This window comes from Dasypus novemcinctus, chromosome X (genome assembly GCF_030445035.2).
Source record: "Dasypus novemcinctus isolate mDasNov1 chromosome X, mDasNov1.1.hap2, whole genome shotgun sequence".
Taxonomy (NCBI): Eukaryota; Metazoa; Chordata; class Mammalia; order Cingulata; family Dasypodidae; genus Dasypus; species Dasypus novemcinctus.
In genome coordinates, this window is record NC_080704.1 from 116,417,969 (window position 1) to 116,437,622 (window position 19,654).

The following is a 19,654-nucleotide window of genomic DNA, read 5'->3' on the forward strand; positions in this document are numbered from 1 at the left end:
TGACACCCAAGACTTGTGTGTACACATCCATTGATGTCATTTAGTTTCCTGAGAACTTCCATTTTTTCCATTATTTTCCTCATATATTCTTTTATATGTTTGCTTTCAGAGGCCATACCTTCAAGCTCATTTATCCTTTCTTCTGTCTTCTCAAATCTGCTATTATAAGCCTCTATTGTACTTTTAATTTCATTTATTATCCCTTTCATTCCCATAAGATCTGCTAATTTCTATGCATGCTTTCAAATTCTTCTTTGTGGTTACCCTGTGTCTTCTTAATTTCCTTAATCTCGTTAACCATCTCATTGAATTTATTAAGGAGATTTGTTTGAACATGTATGATTAGTTGTCTCAAATCCTTTATGTCATCTGGAGACTTATTTTGTTTCTTTGACTGGGCCATATCTTCCTGTTTCTTGGTATGGATTGTAATTTTTGGTTGGTAACTTGGCATTTGTCTTTTTTGTTTGTTTGTTTGTTTTCAAATTCCAACTTTTTAATCAGCTCCATGAAGGACATCCTAAACACTATGAGACACAACAGAATATTTCTTTCTTCCAGTATTAAAAAAGATGACATTCACAAACATTTTAAAGAAGCTCTTCTATATAATCAGGGTGGTAGTCTTATAATACAGAGTAAAAAACATCTTTTAGCAATCATGTTCTTGATGGAGATTTCTTGTAGGTACGTTCAGAAACTGCTTCCTAACTGTGTTAAGAAAACATTGTGTACAAATTTTTAAAATGTCCCTAGATGCACATTAATTTAAAAAAATATCTTCCTGACCAAACTTTTTTGCCAGAACCAATAATCCTGAGAGCCCAAAATAAAAAACTAGCAAAAGAAAAATACCCAGACTTTACAATGTCCCAGAATTTGTCTTTAAATGGAAGGGAAAACTTTTGAAACACATGGAGCTTTTTAAAAGGTCTTTGACAGGCTACCCTGGGAGCTCAATTCAAAAATAGAAGTTGATGTACTAAAACAAAGACGTTTCAGTGCAGCTTCAAATATCTTTATAAATACAGCCATTTGGAAGGATGATGCTGTATCAGAAGAATTGTTATTCCTTGTGTATCTACATTATATGTGCATGCCTCATCTCAGTTGTTATAATTGTCTCTGTAATTTCCTCCAGAGTAGCGGTCATAACCACCCTGGTTTCTGCCACCATAGTCTCTGGACCTGCTATATCCATATCCATATCCTCCAGGCCGACTGTCATACCGGCTGCTCCCATATCCTTGGTCCCCACCACCTCTAGAGTAGCTGCGACCACGCCCATGACCCCCAAAGGCACCCCCTCTGGTTCCCCTGGCTGACTTGCCCGCATGGTCCATACGGATCTGGCGGCCATCCAGGGACTCTCCATTCATGGCCTGCATGGCATCTGAGGCATGCTCTGGGTTGGTGAAGGTGATGAAGCCAAAACCCCTAGACCGCTGAGTCTCCCGGTCCTTGACGACGACCACTTCCGAGATAGGCCCGAAGCTGCTGAAGTGGTCTTCCAATGCCTGCTCATCGGTGTTGAAATTGAGCCCTCCCACAAAGAGTTTCCCTTCTTCAGACGACATGGCAAGGAATTCGAGTCCTGGAAATCAGAAAATAAAGCAGACTGATTAACAGCTAACGCCGAGGGACAGAGAGAATGGTGCATCTGTCTTATTAGATGTATTCTGGGCACAGTTTTTCTCATTAATTTAGGCCTTTCTTGCCATTTCTCCCTTGACGGTTGTATCGGAGAAGCCAAGGATGTAGTTGGTGCTGTATGGAGGCTCAAACTGCCTGTGTTACCCCAGCAATTGATGAAACTTCTCCCACTTTTCTCCTCTGCCAGGGGTATAACAGAACCACAGCCATGTGTAATAATCTAATTTGTGCTTGACAAGACTGTCTGTAGTTTCCTGGAGAAACTGGCAAAACTTCTCACCCCTTCCTCCCCTACCTGGGGCAATGATGGAACTGCACCGGTGGGCAGCAATCTATACAATGTATTCTAAAATGACTGCACTTTCCCAGGTAGACTGATATATACTGCACCCCCTTTCTGCTTGGGGTGGGGATGGACTCTTTGGGGTGCCTAACATTCTAATCCAATTGGGTTGAATATGCCTGCAGTTTCCCTAAGAGGCTGAGGCAGTACTGTCCCTTCTGCCCTTTTGGGGGTGGGAACAGAATCACTGACACTGAACAGTTCAGTCTGTGTAAGCCAAAAATGCTTGCCTTTGCCTGGAGAGGCTGAGGAGACACCATCCCCTTCTTATCTTATTGGGTGGTGGGTGTGGATCCAGGCCCTGTAGGCCAAGAGTATTTGCCATTGCCCAGAGAACCTAAGGAAACCCCAGTCCTGTGGTGGGTGTGGACTCACAGTCACCCAACAGTTCAGTTCTTATAGGCCAGAAGTACCCACTGTTGCCCAGAGAGGCTATGGAGACACCAGACACTGCTATCCAGTTGGGGGGATAGGGGTAGATACACAAGCATCCAACAGTCCAGTCTGTGCATGCTTAAAGTGCCTGTCATTGCCTGGGAAAGCTGAGGAATCCAAGATCACATCCTATCCTACTTGGGGACAGAGATGAAGCTACAGGTGTTTGACTATTCAGTCTGTGTGAACCAAATCCACCTGCGGTTACTCAGAGAGGCTGGGGAAACACAGTCCCTCTTTTGTCCTATTGGGGTGGGGGTGGAGCCACAGGTTCCCATCAGTTGAGTTTGTGCAGGCCAAAAGCACCTGCCATTGGCCTGGAAGGCTGAGGAAACACCTGTCACCTCCTATCCTGTGGGGGGGGGGGCGGGCAGAGATAAAAATGAAATAGAAAGCACTCAATAAACCAATTCATGTGGGCTGAAAGAACCTGCAGTTGCCAAGAAAGGCTGAGGAAACCCAGCTCCTCTCCTATCCTGTTGGGGTGCAGGGATGGAGCCCCACATGTCTGACTATTCAGTCCTGCCAGCTGAATGCATCTGCAGTTACTGAGTGAGGCTAGTGTAGGTCCCTCCAGCTTCCTCCCTGCTGCAGTTGGGGCTGGAGTTTAGATTAGAGCTACTATCCAATCTGGGTGGAAGGAAGCTGTTCCCTACTAGCACTGTGATTTTCAGTCATCCCCACTTCCCCTCATGCTTGGGGCAGAGGTAAAATGGTGGCTATTGGCCTCGTTCCAACTTGAACAGTTTTAAATTTTAACTGTTCTTAGGATTATACTTTAACCAGCCGAATTAACTAATCACTTGCTGAAGTTAGTGACCAACCATCTCTTCCTCCCCTGTTTTTGGAAAATGGATCTTCCAAATCCAGCCATAAAATAACTCCCATGGTGGCTTGCACCACAGGCACAGGCTTCAGCAGTGTAGAGTGCTCTACTCATGAATCTTCTCTGCAGAGGGGAAATGTCCTCCTTTCATACTTTCAAGGATGTTGCAGGATACTTTTCTGGTCTCTTGGGTCCCCAAACAGGTACTTTAAATAGCTCTGGGTGATTACTAACTGCCCTGTAAGATAAGCTAGGAGCTCATTACTCTGTAGCCATCTTGACCCTCCCTTTCTTTTGATTTTCTTAATATCAGCCAATCTAATAGGTATAAGATGATATCTTATTCTAGTTTTGATTTGAATTTCCCTAATAGCTAGTGATATTGAGCATTTTTCATGCACTTTTTTAAAAAAATAGCTTTATTGAAGTAAAATTTACATATTAAACTGCACATATTTAAAGTGTTTAATATTATAAGTTTTGACTTTTGTATACAGGCATGAAACTATCAGTTCTCTCAAGATAGTGTACATATCCATCATCCCCCAAGGTTTCCTCATGCCCCTTTTTTTTAATTTTTTTTATGAGCATATACCCAGTAGACTTGAATCTCTGCACTGACCATGTGCCAGCTAGGCCCTAAACCTCAGCAGAGTTGCAACTTCTACTCCCCAGTTCGTTGGACTTAACCCAGGTCAGCTAACAGGGAGGTAAAGATGTTCAACCACCAAAACGGAAATGAGAGTGCCTACAACTCGAAGGAGGAGAATCATATCCATCAAACGTGTGGGATCTAAGCCCCCTGTCAATATAGAGGTGGAGTGGACATCACCATTCCAGGGTCCACAGGATGGAGGAATAAAATATGGATTAGTGTGGAATTACTGATATTCTACTATAGAACTATTGTGACCAGTATTGGAAGAAACTGTCACATTGATGTGGAGAAAGTGACCACGGTAGTTGCTGAGGGCAGGGAGAGGGAAGAAGAGATGTGATGTGGGGACATTTTTGGGACTTGGAGTTGTCCTAAATGATATTGCAGGGACAGATGCTGGACATTATATACCCTGCCATAATCCACTGAATGTACAGGGGGAGAGTGTAAACCACAATGTGAACTATAATCCATGTGGTGCAGCAGTGCTTTAAGATGTATTCACCAAATGCAATGATGAGGCAATGATGAAGGAGGTTGTTGATGTGGGAGGAATGGGAAGACAGGTGTGGAAAATGTGGGAACCTCTTATATTTTATAATATAACATTTTTTGTGATCTTTATATCTTCAAAAGGTATGATAAAAGTAAATAAATTTTCATGTGCTTTTTAACCATTAGTATTTCCTCATTGCAAAAGTATCCAACTCTTTTGCCAATTTTTAAATGGTTGTCTGTCCTTTTATTTTTCAGATGTAAGATTTCTTTACTGGATATTAGACCTTTATCAGATAGATGGTTCCCAAATATTTTCTCCCATTGAGTAGGCTGTCTTTTCACTTTCTTGACAAACTCCTTTGCAGCACAAAGGTTTTTAATTTTGAGAAGGCTGCATTTATCTATATTTTCTTTCATTGCTCATGCTTTGGATATAAAGTTTATGAAACCATTCCTTATGACAAGATTTTTTAGATGCTTCCCTACATCTACATGTTCTAGGAGTTTTATGTTCTTGACTCTTCTACTTAGGTCTTTAATCGGTCTTGAGATAATTTTTGTATATGGTGTGAGATGATGATCCTCTTTTAATCTTTTGAGTATGGATATCCAGTTCTCCAAGCAACATTTGTTGAAGCAACCATTCTCTCCCAGTTGATGGGGCTTGGCAATCCTGCCAAATATCAGTTAGCTGAATATGCATGGGTCAATGTCTGAACTCGTGATTTGATTCCATTGGTCAGTATGTCTATCCTTATGTCAGTACCATGCAGTATTGACCACTGTGCTTTGTAGTATGCTTTATTTATTTATTTTTTATTTATTTATCTCCCTTCCCCCTCCAAACCCCCCCCCCCCCCCGTTATTTGCTCTCTGTGTCCATTTGCTGTGTGTTCTTCTTTGTCTGCTTCTGTTGTCAGTGGCACAGGAATCTGTGTGGTTTTTTTGTTGCATTATCTTGATGTGTCAGCTCTCCTTGTGTGCAGCACCATTCTTGGGCAGGCTGCACTTTCTTTCGTGCTGGGCAGCTCTCCTTATGGGGTGCACTCCTTGCACGTGGGGCTCCCCTACGCAGGGACATTTCTGCATGGCAGGGCACTCCTTGTTCGCATCAGCACTGCATGTGGGCCAACTCCACACGGGTCAAGGAGGCCCGGGGTTTGAACTGCGGACCTCCCATGTGGTAAGCAGACGCCCTATCCACTGGGCCAAGTCTGCTTCCCTGTAGTATGCTTTAAAGTCAGGTAGTGTCATTCTTCCTCTTTCATTTTTATTCTGAAGTTGTTTTGGCTATTTGGGGCCCATTAGCCTTCCAAATAAATTTGATAATTAGCTTTTTTATTTCAGTAAAATAATGCTGTTAGAATTTTATTGGGATTTCATTGACTTTGTAAATCAATTTGTTTGGAATAAACATCTTAAGGATACTTAGCCTTCTAATCCATGAACATGAACTATTTTTTTTTCATTTTTTTAGGCCTTATTTGATTTCATTTCACAATATTTTGTAGTTTTCTATGTGGAAGTCCTTTACATTACATCCTTAGTTAAGTTTATTCCTAAATATTTGAGTCTTTCATTTGGTATTGCAAATAGAATTTTTAAAATATATTTTATTGAAGTATATAATTCATACATGAACTTGCATAAACAATAAGTGTACAGTAAAGATTGTGAACTTACAAAATAAACATATATAACATCATACAGAGGTCTCATACATCACCCTTCCACCAACACTTTGCATTGATATGAAGCATTTGTTACAAACTATGCAAGAGCATCATCAAAATATTACTACCATCTATACTCCCTATCTTAAATTTCGTGTATTTTCCCCCAACCCTCACCCTATTTTAAAAATATATATTTTTATTACATAGGTTGTGAACTTACAATACAATCACACACATTTGTAGAATTCCCATACAACACCTCTTCACCAACATACCACACAGGGGTGGAACATTTGTTACAGATTATGAGATAATATCATCAGACTATTACCACCAACCATGGTCCATAGTGTACATTTGGCAAACTTTTTCCATACACCTCTGTGATCAACACAGTACATCTTTGGCATTGAAGCAAGAATATTATAGTATTGCTGTTAACCACAGTCTATAGGTCACATCAATTGTAGTTTTCCCATGCTTTTTCACATTCCCACTACCCTGCAATAGTGTTGTACATCTGCTCTAGCTCACAGAGGGACTCTCTTGCATTTGTACCCTCAACAACAATTGTCATCCACCTCTGTGTTCATTGTGTTATTCGTCCCTAGATTACTCTTTACATTTCTTTCAATGGACATTTACTTCCCCAGACTACCCTTTTCAGCCACAATCCATATATAAACAAGTTGCTACTCACTATAATGTGTTACCATCAACTCTATCCATTTCCACACTTTTAGAGTTGTTAATTAAAACTTCTACATACATAAGCATCAATAGCTCTTCTCAGCTCTCCTCTTATAAAGTATATACTAAGTTTTAACTCCATTTGTTTATTCTTCATATTTAGTTCATATTAACGAGACCATGCAAATATTTGCCCTTTTGTGTCTGGCTTGCTTCACTTGGTATAATGTCTTCAAGATTTGTCTATGTTAGCATATGATCTGAATTACATTTCTTCTTATAACAGCATAGTATTCCATCATATGTATGCACCACATTTTGTTTATCCATTCATTGATTGATGGACACTTGGATTGTTTCCATCTTTTGACAATTGTGAATAACACTGCTATGAACATCAGAATGCAGATGTCTGTTCATGTCATAGTTTTAAATCTTCTGGATATATTCCAAGTAGAGATATTCCTGGATCATATGGCAGTTCTATATTTGGCTTCCTGATAAACCTCCAAACTGTCTTTCATAGAGGCTACACCATTTTACAGTCCTACCAACAGTGAAGGAGTGTTCCTATTTCTCCACATCCTCTCCAGCACTTACTGTTCTCTGCTTTTTTAATAATGGCCATTTTATGTGGTATTAGATGATGTCTCTTTGTTTTGATTTGCATTTCCATAATACCTAGTGATATGGAACATTTTTTTGTGTGTACTTTCTGGCCATTTGTATTTCCTCTTTGGAGAAATGTCTATTTTATGTCTTTTGCCCATTTTTAAATTGGATTACTTGATCTACTGTTGAGTTGTTTGCTCTCTTTATATAGAATGGAAATAAAGCTCTTATTGGATATGTGGTTTCCAAACATTTTCTCCCATTGAGTGGGCTGCCTTTTCCTCTTCTTGATGAAGTTCATAGAGTTGCAGAAGTGCTTAAGTTTGAGGCAGTCCCATTTATCCATGTTTTCTTTCATTGTTTGTGCTTTTGTTGTAAGGTTTAAGAATCCACCACCTACAACCAGGTCTTGAAGATATTTCCCTACATTTTCTTCTAGGAGCTTTATGGTACTTGCTTTTTTTTTTTTTAAAGAATAAGTGACTTTATTCCTTTTTTTAAATTTTATTTATTGTTATTTATTTCTCTCCCCTTCACCCCCCTCCCCCGCAGTTGCCTGTTCTCTGTGTCTATTTGTCGTGTGTTCTTCTGTGTCCACTTGCATTCTTGTCGGGGGCACCAGGAATGTGTGTCTCTTTTTGTTGCATCATCTTGCTGCATCAGCTCTCCGTGTGTGTGGCATCACTCCTGGACAGGCTGCACTTTTTTCGCATGGGGTGTCTCTCCTTATGGGCACACTGCTTGCACATGGGGCTCCCCTATGCAGGGGTCACCCCTGCATGTCATGGCACTCCTTGCATGCATCAGGGAGCCAGGTGGGCCAGCTCACCACACAGGTGAGGAGGCCCTGGGTTTGAACCCTGGACCTCCTGTGTGATACGCAGATGCTCTATCAGTTGAGCCAAATGCACTTCCCAGTACTTGCTTTTATATTTAGGTCTTTGATTCATTTCGAGTTCGTTTTTGTGGAAGGTATGAGATAGTGGTCTTCTTTCTTTCTTTTGGCTATGGATACCCAGTTTTCCAGGCATAATTTTTTGAATAAACTGTTCTGCCCCTGCTGGGTGTGTTGACAGGCTTGTCAAAAATCACTTGGCCATAGATGTGAGGGTGTTTCTGAGCCATCCGTTCAGTCCATTGTTCTATGTGTCTGTCTTTATGCAAATACCCTGCTTTTTAAAATTTTTATTGTATTTTTTGAAGATACATACACCACAAAAAGTGTTACATTAAAAAATGAGTTTCCCATATACCCCCCCACCCCCCACACCCACTGCTCCCACATCAACAGCCTCTTTCATCAATGTGGAATATTCATTGCATTTGGTGAATACATTTTGAAGCACTGCTGCACTGCATGGACTATAGTTTGCATTGTAATTTACATTCTCTCCCAGTCCATTCAGTGGGTTGTTGCAGGATATATAATGTCCAGCAACTTAAATATCATTTAGGACAACTCCAAGTCCTGAAAATGCCCATACATCGCATCTCTTCTTCCCTTTCCCTGCCCTCAGCAACTACCATGGCCACTTTCTCCACATCAATGCTACGTTTCTTTCATTATTAGTTACAATAGTTCTATAGTAGAATACCAGTAAGTCCACTTTAATTCATATTTTATCCCTCCATCCTGTGGACCCTGGAATGGTGATGTCCACTCCACCTCTGTATCGGGAGGGGGCTTAGATACCACATGTTTGTTGGATGCAATTCTCCTGCTTGGAGTTGTAGGCACTCTCAGGTCCTTGGTGCAGTGGTCAACCATCTTCACCTCCCTGCCAGCTGACTTGGGTAAGTCCAACAAACTGGAGAGTAGGAGTTGCGACTCTACTAAGGCTCAGGGCCCAACTTGCACATGGACAGTCCATAGATTCAAGTATCCTGAGTATACACCAACTTCAGCTTCAACCACAGGTTCAACAAAAGTGACAGAAGAGGTATGTGTAGAAAGGTCACATCTGTGTTGAACTCCAACACGCTTGGGAACACAAACTCCAAAGCAGGGCCAATCACAATGCACTGAACTCCAGAGATGCCTGCCATGACTGTAGAATTTGTGTGTCTCCATAGCCCTCAGGAGCACCAGTGTCAGGGTTTGTACCTACATTGGTTGTCTCTGGGATCCTGCTGAGGCATGCGTAATCATGACCCCTCTGATGACCTCCCGACTCTTTTTTAACTCTAAGCCATATAAACCCATTTGTCTTTACCATTTCCCCCTTTTATTCAAGGTCTTTTTCTAGTTGCATCAGCAGTTAGTGATTGAATACCTTGCTGTTTTTACCACTGTACCTAGGTTATATGATTTAAAGTCTCAAAGTGAGAGTCCTCTAGCTTTACTTTTCTTTTTTATGATGTTTTTGACTATTTGAGACCTCTTAACTTTCCAGATATATTTGATAATTATGTTTTTAATTTGTTTAAAAAATGCTGGTGGAATTTTTATTGGGATTGTGTTGAATCTATATATTAATTTTGGCAGAACTGGCATCTTAATGATATTTAGTCTTCCAATCCATGAGCATGGAATGTTCTTCCATTCATTTAGGTCTTTTTGATTTCTTTTAGCAGTGCATTATAATTTTCTGAATAAATTGCTTTACATCCTTGGTTAAGTTTATTCCTAAGTATTTGATTCTTTTAGTTGCTATTTTAAGTCGATATTTTCCCAACTTTCTCCTCTGATTGTGCATTGCTAGTGTATAGAAACACCACTGATTTTTGCATTTAACCTTGTGTTATGACACTCTACTGAAATTTTTTTATTACCTCTAACAGCTTTTTGGGGGGACTTGCTAAATAAAGGTTCATATCATTTGTGAATAGTGAAATTTTACTTCCTCCTTTCCAATTAGGATGACTTTTATTACTTTCTCCTGCCTGCTTGCTCTAGCTAGAACCTCTAGACCTACATTGAAAAAAGTGGTGACAATGGGAATCCTTGTTTTGTCCCTGATCTCAATGGGAAAGTTTTCAGTGTTTCACCATTGAGTATATTGTTAGCTGTGGATTTTTCTTATATGGCCTTTATCATGTTGAGAAAGTTGCCTTCAGTTCCTATCTTCTGTAGTATTCTTGTCAAGAAAGGGTGCTGTATTTTATCAAGTGTGTTTTCTACATCAATTGATAAGATCACATGATTTTCCTTCTTTGAATTATTAATGTGGTGTGTTATGCTTTTTTATTTTCTCATGTTGAACTACCCTTGCAGGCCTGGTATAAAACTCACTTGATCATGATGAATAATTCCTTTACTGTGTTGTTGGATTCAATTAGCAAGTATTTTATTGAGGATTTTTGCATCTGTATTCATTAAAGAAATGGGTCTGTAATTTTCTTTTTTCGTAATATCTTTATCTGCCTTTGGTATTAGGGTGATATTGGCCTCATAGAATGAGTTTGGTAGTGTTCCTACTTGTTCAGTTTTTTGGAAGATCTTGGGTAAGATTGGTATTAAATCTTCTTTAAATGTTTTGTAGAACTCATCTGTGAAACTTTCTGATCCTGGGCTTTTCATTTTGGGGAGCTGTTTGATGACTGCGTCAACCTCTTTATTTGTGATTGGTTTATTGAAGTTTTCTGTTTCTTCCAGGGTCAGTGAACATTGTACATTCCTAGGAATTTTTCCATTCCATCTACATTGTTTGTTTTTTTGTCATGAAGTTGTTCATAGTATCCTCTTATGGACTCATTTATTTCTATGAGGTCAGTAGTAATGTTCCCAGTTTCATTTTTTATTTCATTTATTTGCATCTTCTCTCTTTTTTTCTTAGTCAGTCTAGCTCAGGGTTTGTTGATTTTGTTAATTTTCTTGAATAACCAACTTTGGTTTTGTTAAGTCTCCCTATTATTTTTTTGTTCTCAATATTTACTTCTGTATTCACCAAATGCAATGAATGTCTCATGATGATGGAGGAGATTGTTGTTATGGGGGGAGGAGTGGTGTGAGGAGGGTGGGGGGTATATGGGGACCTCATATTTTTTAATGTAATATTAAAAATACAAAGACCAAAATAAAAACTAAAAAAATATTTATTTCTGCTTCAATCTTTGTTATCTCATTCCTTTTACTTGCTTTTGGATTAGTTTGCTATTCTTTTACTAGTTCTTCCAGCTGTGTAATTATGTCTTTGATTTTAGCTCTTCCTTCTTTTTTAATGTAGGGATTGAGGGCTAGCAATATTCCCCTCAACACTGACTTTATTGCATCCCATATGTTCTTATATGCTGTATTCTCATTGTCATTCGTCTTGAGATATTTATTGATTTCTCTAAAATTCATTCTTTAACCCACCGATTATTTAATAGTGTGTTGTTTCCTTTCCTTTTATATATGAATTTTCCCTTTTCTGTCACTTACTGGTTTACAATTTTATTCCATTTGATCAGAGAAAGTGCTTTGTGTAATTTCAATTTTGTTGAATTTATCAAGATCTGCTTTGTGACCCAACATACGGTCTATCCTGGAGAAAAATCTATGAGCACTTGAAAAGAATGCATATCTTGCTGTTTTCAGATTCAGTATTCTGTGTATGTCTATTAGGTTTAGTCCATTTATCGTGTTTTCAATCTCTCTGTTTCCTTATTGATCCTCTGCCCAGATGTTCCATGCAATGTTGAAAGTGCTGTGTTGAAGTCTCCAACTGTTATTGTAGAGTTGTCTATTTCTTCCTGCAGTTTTGCCAGTGTTTGCCTCATGTATCTTGGGGCATCCTGTTTAGGTTCGTATATACTTATGATTACTATTTCTTCCTGGTGGATCATCCCTTTTATTAATATGCAGTGCCCTTCCTTGTCTCTAATAACAGGTTTGCTTTTAAAATCTTTATCATCTGAAATAAGTATAGCTACCCAGCTTTTTTTTTTTTTTTTTGGTTACAGTCTGCATGGAATATTTTTGTCCAACCCTTCACTTTCAATCTATTGGTATCATTGTGTCTAAGGTCCTCTCTTGCAGAGAGCATATAGATGGCTCATATTTTATTATCCTTTCCACCAGCTGTGTCTTTTGATTGGGGAGTTTAATCCATTAACTTTCAATGTTTTTATGTAATGGGAGTTCTTATTTCATCCATTTTGGTCTTTGCATTTTATCTGTCATTTTGACACTTTTATCTGTCATTTTACTGTTTTATCTGTCATTTTACTGTTACTGAAAGAGTTGTCGTTTTTTCCATGTGGTCATTTGCTTTATTTTTTTAAATTTTTTCTCTCTTTTTTTTAAAATGTTACATTCAAAAAATATGAAGTCCTCATATACTCCCACCCCCCTCACCCCACTCCTCCCACATCAACAACCACTTTCATAATCATGGGACATTCATTACATTTGGTGAATACATTTTGAAGCACTGCTGCACCACATGGATAATGGTTTACATTGTAGTTTACACTCTCCCCCAGTCCACCCAGTGGGCCATGGCAGGACATTTTTAGACTCTCTTCCATGCCTCTCTCTCCTGTCTTTTCTTTTCGAGCTACAGCACTCCATTTAGTATTTCCTGCAAAGCTGATCTTTTTGTTATAAATGCTCTCAGTTTCTGTTCATCTGTGAATATTCTAATCTTGCCCTGATTTTTGAATGATAATCTTGCCAGATATAAAATTCCTGACTGGAAATTTTTCTCTTGCAGTATTTTAAATATATTATACCACTGCCTTCTTGCCTCCATGGTTTCTGATGAGAAATTGGCATTTAATTTTATTGGATATCCCTTATATATTATGCATTTCTTTTCCTTTGCTGCTCCTAGAATTCCCTCTTTGTCTTTGGCATTTGACATTCTGATTAGTATGTGTCTCAGAGATGGTCTATTCACATTTATTCAGATGGGAGTATGTTGTGCTTCTTGGACACAGATATCTATGTCCTTCAATAAGATTGGGAAATTTTCCACCATTATTTCTTCAAATATTCCTCCTGCCCCTTCCTTTTCCCTTCTCTTCTCCTTCTGGGACACATATGAAACATACGTTTGCATGTCTGTTGCTCTCATTTATTTCCCTGAAACCCTCTTCAGCTTTTTCCATTCTTTTCTTCATGTGTTCTTTTGTATGTTTGTTTTCAGAGACCATGTCTTCAAGCTCACAAATCCTTTCTTCTGCTTCCTCAAATCTGCTGTTATATGCCTCCAGTGTATTTTTAATTTCATTTTTTCCACTTTCTCATAAAATCTGTTCTTTTCCTATGTATGCTTTCAAATTCTTCTTTGTGTTCCCCTAGTGTTGTCTTAATATCCATAATCTTTTCAGGCATGTCATTGAATTTATTGAGATTTGTTTCAACATCTGTAATTAGTTGTCTCAACTCCTTTATGTCATCTTCAGGCTTATCTTGTTCCTTTAACTGAGCCATATCTTCCTGTTGATTGGTATGGATTGTAATTTTTTGTTGGTGATTTCATATCTGGCCTGCTAGATATATTTATTCTGGGTACAATTTCTCCCTTTATTTTAGGGCTTTCTTGTCTTTTCTCCTTTGCTGGTTATATAGTAGGAGTCAAGGATGTAGTTGATGCTGTAAGCTATGGAGGCTGAAGCTGCCCACATTGACCCAGGAATTTATGAAGCTTCTCCTACCTTTCTCCTCTACCAAGGGTAGCGACAGAGCTGCAGCTGTGTATAATAATCCACATTGGGCAGGACAAGTCTTTCTGTAGTTTCGGAGAGACTGATGAAGCTTTATACCCCTTCCTCCCCTAACTTAGTCAGGGATGGAGCTATAGTTGTGGGCAGCAGTCTCTGCCATGTGGGTCCAAATGACCACAGTTGCCCAGGTAAGCTGGCATAGCATCAGATCCCCTCCCTGCTAGTGGTGGGAATCGTCCCCCTGTAGTGCCCAATAATCTAATCTGTGTGGGCTGAGTATGCCTACGCTTGCCTTGAGAGGGTGAGGGTATACTGTCCATTCTGCCCTTTAGGGGATGGGAATGGAACCACCAGTCCCCAACAGTTTAGACCCTGTAGGCGGAATGTATCCACTGTTGCCCAGAGAGACTGAGAAAACAACAACCCTCTCCAATCGTATTGGGTAATAAGAGTGGTTTTATGAGCACCCAACAGTTCATTCCCTTTAGGCTTTTAGGCTGAGAATGCCTGCCATTGCCAGAGAGGCTGAGGAAACACCAGCCCCCTCCTATCCTATTAGAGTATGAGGTTCGATCCACATGCACCGAATGGTTCAGTCCCTTTAGTCTAAAAGTACTCACCATTGTATGGAGAGTCTGTGGAGACACCAGACTCCTCCTATCCTATTTGGGGTGGGGGTGGGTCCATAGACATCCAACAGTCCAGTCCATGGAGGCTGAAAGTGTCTGACATTGCCTGGAAAGGCTTTCTCTGGAAGCACCAGCCCCCTCCTTTCCTACTGGGGGGTGAGGGTTGATCCACAAGTACCCACCAATCCAGGCTGTGTGGGCCCAAAGCACCTGCTGGTACTCAGAGAGGCTAGGCAAGCACAGTCCATCTCTTGTCCTATTGGGAATGGGGGTGGAGCCACAGGTACTCAAAGTTTAGTTTATGCAGGCCAAAAGTGCCTGAAGTTGCCCTGAGAGACTGAGGGAACACCAGCCCCCTCCTATTCTATGTGGCGACAAATGAGGCGATGGCCTAAAGGCACTCAAGAAACCAGTTCATGTGGGCTGAAAATGCCTGCTATTGCCTGGAGGAGCCAAGGATACCCAACACCTTTCCTATCTTATTGATGTGTGGGCATGCAGCCCCAGGTGACTGTCTATTCAGACTTTGCCAGCAGAGAGCCCTTGCAGTTGCCTGTGGAATCCGGTGCAGGTCCTGCCACCTTCTTTGTTGGAAGTGTAGGTGGAGCCTAGGCTAGACCTGCAGGCCAGTCTTGGTGAAAAGAAGTCAGTCCCTAACTTAAGTGGATTTTTAGTCAGCTAGCCTTCCCTTCATGCCAGAGATGGAGTCAAAATGGCGGTTACTGGACTCTTTCCAACTTGGACAGGCTCAAACACCAACTGTTTGTAGGATTATACTTTAGCCAGCTGAGTCAACCAATTAGCAGGTGAGGTTTGTGGACAAACATCTTCTCCTCCACTGCTTATGTGAAATGGAGCTTGCAACCCCAGCCATGGAATAGCTTCCAAGGTGGCTTGCACCATGGGCACCAACCTCTGCAGCATGGAGGGCTCTACTCATGAATCCTCTCTGCAGATGGGCAGTCTCCTCCTTCCATACTTTCAAGGATGTTTCAGGATACTTTCCTTGTCTCCTCGGGCCCCTAAACAGGTGACTTAAATAGCTCTGGGTGATTACTAACTGCCCTGTAGTACAAGCTGACTCTAGGAGCTTCTTACTCTGCCTCCATCTGCATAAAATGACTTTTTAAATTGATTTCCTACTCAGATTGCTTTTTATTTGTGTACAGAAATGCTACTGATTTTTGTATGTTGATCTTACATCCTGCCACCTTATTGAATTCCTTTATCAGCTCTAGAAGCTTTGTTGTAGTTTTTTGGAACTTTCTGTGGATAGTATGTCATCTGCAAATAGTGAAAGTTTTACCCCTTCCTTTCCAGCTTGGGTGCCTTTTATTTCTTTCTCTTTCCTAAGTTCTCAAGGATGTAATTCTAATACAGTGTTCAGTGAACATGGTGACAGTGGGAATCCTTCTCTTGTTCTACATCTTAGAGGGAAATTTTAGCCTTTTACTACTTAGTAGCTGTGAGTTTTTCATATATGCCCTTTATCATGATAAGGAAGTTTCCTTCAAATCCTATATTTTGAAATGTTTTATAAAAAAAAAAGATGCTGTATTTTATGGATTGCCTTTTCTGTATAAATAGATATGATCCTGTGATTTTTTTCCTTTGTGTTAATGTGGTGTTTTACGCTAATTGAGTTTCTTATGTTGAAACCATCCTTATATACCTGGGATAAAAAACCACTTAACCATGGTGTATAATTCGATTGATGCATTGTTGGATTCTATTAGCAGGCAAAATCCTTTGCTAAGGATTTTTTCATCTAAGTTCATTAGAGAGATTGGTCTGTAGTTTTCTTGTAGCATCTTTATGTGACTTTGGTATTAGAAGGATGTTGGCATCATAGAATGTGTAATGTAATGTTCCCTTCTCTTCAATTTTTTGGAAAAGCTTGAGCAGGATTGGTAAATTTTTTTCTGAAATTATTGGTAGAATTTGCTTGTGAAGCCATCTGCTCCTGGGCTTTTCTTGGTTGGGAGGTTTTAGATACCTAATTCAATCTCACTACTTTAATCTCACTATTATTCTTTCCCATTGGGTAGACTGCCTTTTCAGTTTCTTGCCAAGTCCTTTGAATTGCAAAAGTTTTCAAATTTGAAGAGGTCTCATTTATCTATTTTTTTCCTTTGTTATGCTTTAGATATAAAGTCCAATAAACCATTGCCTATCATAAGATCTTGGACATGCATCTCTACATTTTCTTCTAGTAGTTTTATGTGCCTGGATCCTATATTTAGGCCTTTGATCCATTTTTAGTTAATTTTTATATAAGGTGTAACAGAGGGTTTCCCTTTCATTATTTGGCTGTGTGTATCCAGTTCTCCCAGCATCTTTTGTGGGATAGACTGTTCTGGTCCAGCTGGGAGGGCTTGACTACTTGTCAAAAGTCACTTGACTATAGATGTAAGGGTCTATTTATGAGTTCTCGATTTTGTTCCATTAGTCAGTCTGTCTGCCCTATGCCAGTACCATGCTGTTTTTACCACTTGCGCTATACAACATTGTTTTAAGTCAGGAAGTATGAGTTCCCCCACTTCATTCTCCTTTTTAAATACATTTTTGGCTGCTCCAGGCCCCTTACCCAAGCAAATAAATTTGATAATCATCTTTTCCATTTTGTCAGTGTAGGCTGTTGGCATTTTGATTAGGATTGCATTGAATTTTTAAGTCAATTTGGGTAGAAATTACATCTTATGATATTTAGTTTTCAAACCAATGAACATGGAATGTCCTTCTGTTTATTTAGTTGTTCGTTGATTTCTTTTAATAATGTTTTTTAGCGTACAGCTTCTTTACATCTTTGGTTAAATTTATTGCTAGGTATTTCATTCTTTCAGTTGCTTTTGTAAATGGAATTTTCAAATTGATATATTCTTCAGATTGGTCATTACTAGTGTATAGAAACACTATTGATTTTTGTGTTTTGATCTTGTATCCTGCTGCTTTATTGAACTCCTTTATTAGCCCTAGTAGATTCGTGGTAGGTTTTTCAGGAATTTCTGTGTGTAAGATCATGTCAAATGCAGATAGTGAAAGTTTTACTTCTTCCTTTCCAATTTGGATATTTTTAATTTATTTTTCTTGCTTTGTTCTAGCTAGAACTTCTCACACAATGTTGAATAAGAGTAGCAACAGTGGGCTTCCTTTTCTTGTTCCTAATTTTAAAAAGAAAGTTTTCAGTGTTTCACCATTGGGTAAAATGTTAGCTGTGGGTTTTTCATATACAACCTTTATCATATTGAGGATATTTCCTTTAATAACTAGCTTTCCAAATGGTTTTATCAAGAAACGATGATGTCTTTTCTAAATGAATGACTTTTCTTCATCTATTGAGTTGTTCATGTGTTTTTTCCTCTTCAATTTTTTAATGTGGTGTATTACCTTAATTTTTTGTGTTGAACCACCTTTGCATACCTGGGATAAAATCCATTTGACCATGGTGTATAATTCTTTTAATATACTTTGGATTTCATTTGCAAATATTTTGTTGAGGATTTTTACACTTATATTCTTTAAAAAATTGGTCTGTAAGTTTCTTTTCTCATAAAATCCTTAACTAGTTTTGATATTAAGGTGATGTTGGCCTCATAGACTGAGTAAGGTACTGCTCTTGCCTCTTCAATTTTTGGAAGATTTCGAGCAGGGTTGGTATTAATTATTCTTTAAATTATTGGTAGAATTTACTTGTAAAACCATCTGGTCTTTGCCTTTTCTATATTGGGGGCTTTTTTAATTTTTTAAAAAAATTATTGAGTTATACAATCCATATATAAACATACATAAACAATTGTGTAGTAAAAATTGTGAACTTATATAGCAAACATGGATAACATCATACAGGCATCCCATACATCACTCTACCACCATATCCTTGCATTGCTGTGAAATATTTGTTATAATTTATGAAAGAATATTGCCAAAATATTACTACTAACTATAGACCATATCTTACATTTGGTGTGTTTTCCACCAACACATATTATTATTATTATTATCATTTTTAATACATTTTTATTACAGAAGTTGTGAACTTACAAAACAATCATGCACATGTTTCGAATTCCCATACAACACTCCATCACCAACACACAACACCATGGTGGACCGTTTGTTACAGATTATGAGAAAATACCATCAGATTATTACCATGAACCATGGTCCATAGTGTGCATTTGGCACACTTTTTCCATATCTGCCCCCATTATCAACACAGTACAGCTTTGGCATTCATGCAAGAATATTACAGTATTGCTGTTAACCACAGTCCACAGTTCACAGCAATTGTATTATTGCATTTTCCCATGCTTCTGCACATTCCCATCACCCTGCAATAGTGACGTACATGTGCTCTAGCATATAGAACAACACTCTTGCATCTGTACCATCATCCATAATTTTCATCCATTTCTGGGTTTACTGTTTTAATCAGTACCTAGATTATTCTCTAGCTTTCTTTCAGGGGATGTTTACATCCCTATACTACCATATTCATTCATGATCCCATTTATTAATCAGCTGCTACTCACTATAATGTGTTACCATCACTTCTATCCATTTCCACACTTTTACAATCAAGTTAAGTAAAACTTCTACATATGTTAAGCATCAGTACTTCTCAGCCCTCCTCATCTCCTAATAACCTATACTCTAGGTTTTAATTCCATGGATTTATTATACATAATTAGTTTATATTAATGAGACCATGCAATATTTGTTCTTTTATTTCTGACTTACTTCACTTAGCATAATGTTTCAAGATTCATCCATGTTATTATATGAGTCCCAGTTACGTTTTTTTTTACTGCAACATAGTTTTCCATTTTAGGTATATACCACATTTTGTTTATCCATTGTTTGGTTGATGGACACTTGGATTGTTAACATCTTTTGGCAATTGTGAATAATGCTGCTATGAACGTGGTTGTGCAGATGTTTGTCTGTGTCACAGTTTTCAGTTCTTCTGGATATATTCCTAATAGAGGAATTGCTGGGTCATCAGGCAGTTCTGTATTTAGCTTCCTGAGGAACTGCCAAACT

At 38.9% G+C, this 19,654-nt stretch overlaps 1 protein-coding gene and 1 pseudogene across 1 annotated transcript in view; one reads left to right on the top strand and one right to left on the bottom strand.

Moving 5' to 3' along the window:
* COL4A5 (collagen type IV alpha 5 chain) overlaps positions 1-19,654 on the top strand; it is a 420,087-nt gene that overhangs the window by 284,618 nt on the left and 115,815 nt on the right. The window lies entirely within an intron of this gene.
* On the bottom strand, positions 1,088-1,652 carry LOC101416662 (RNA-binding protein 3 pseudogene; annotated as a pseudogene).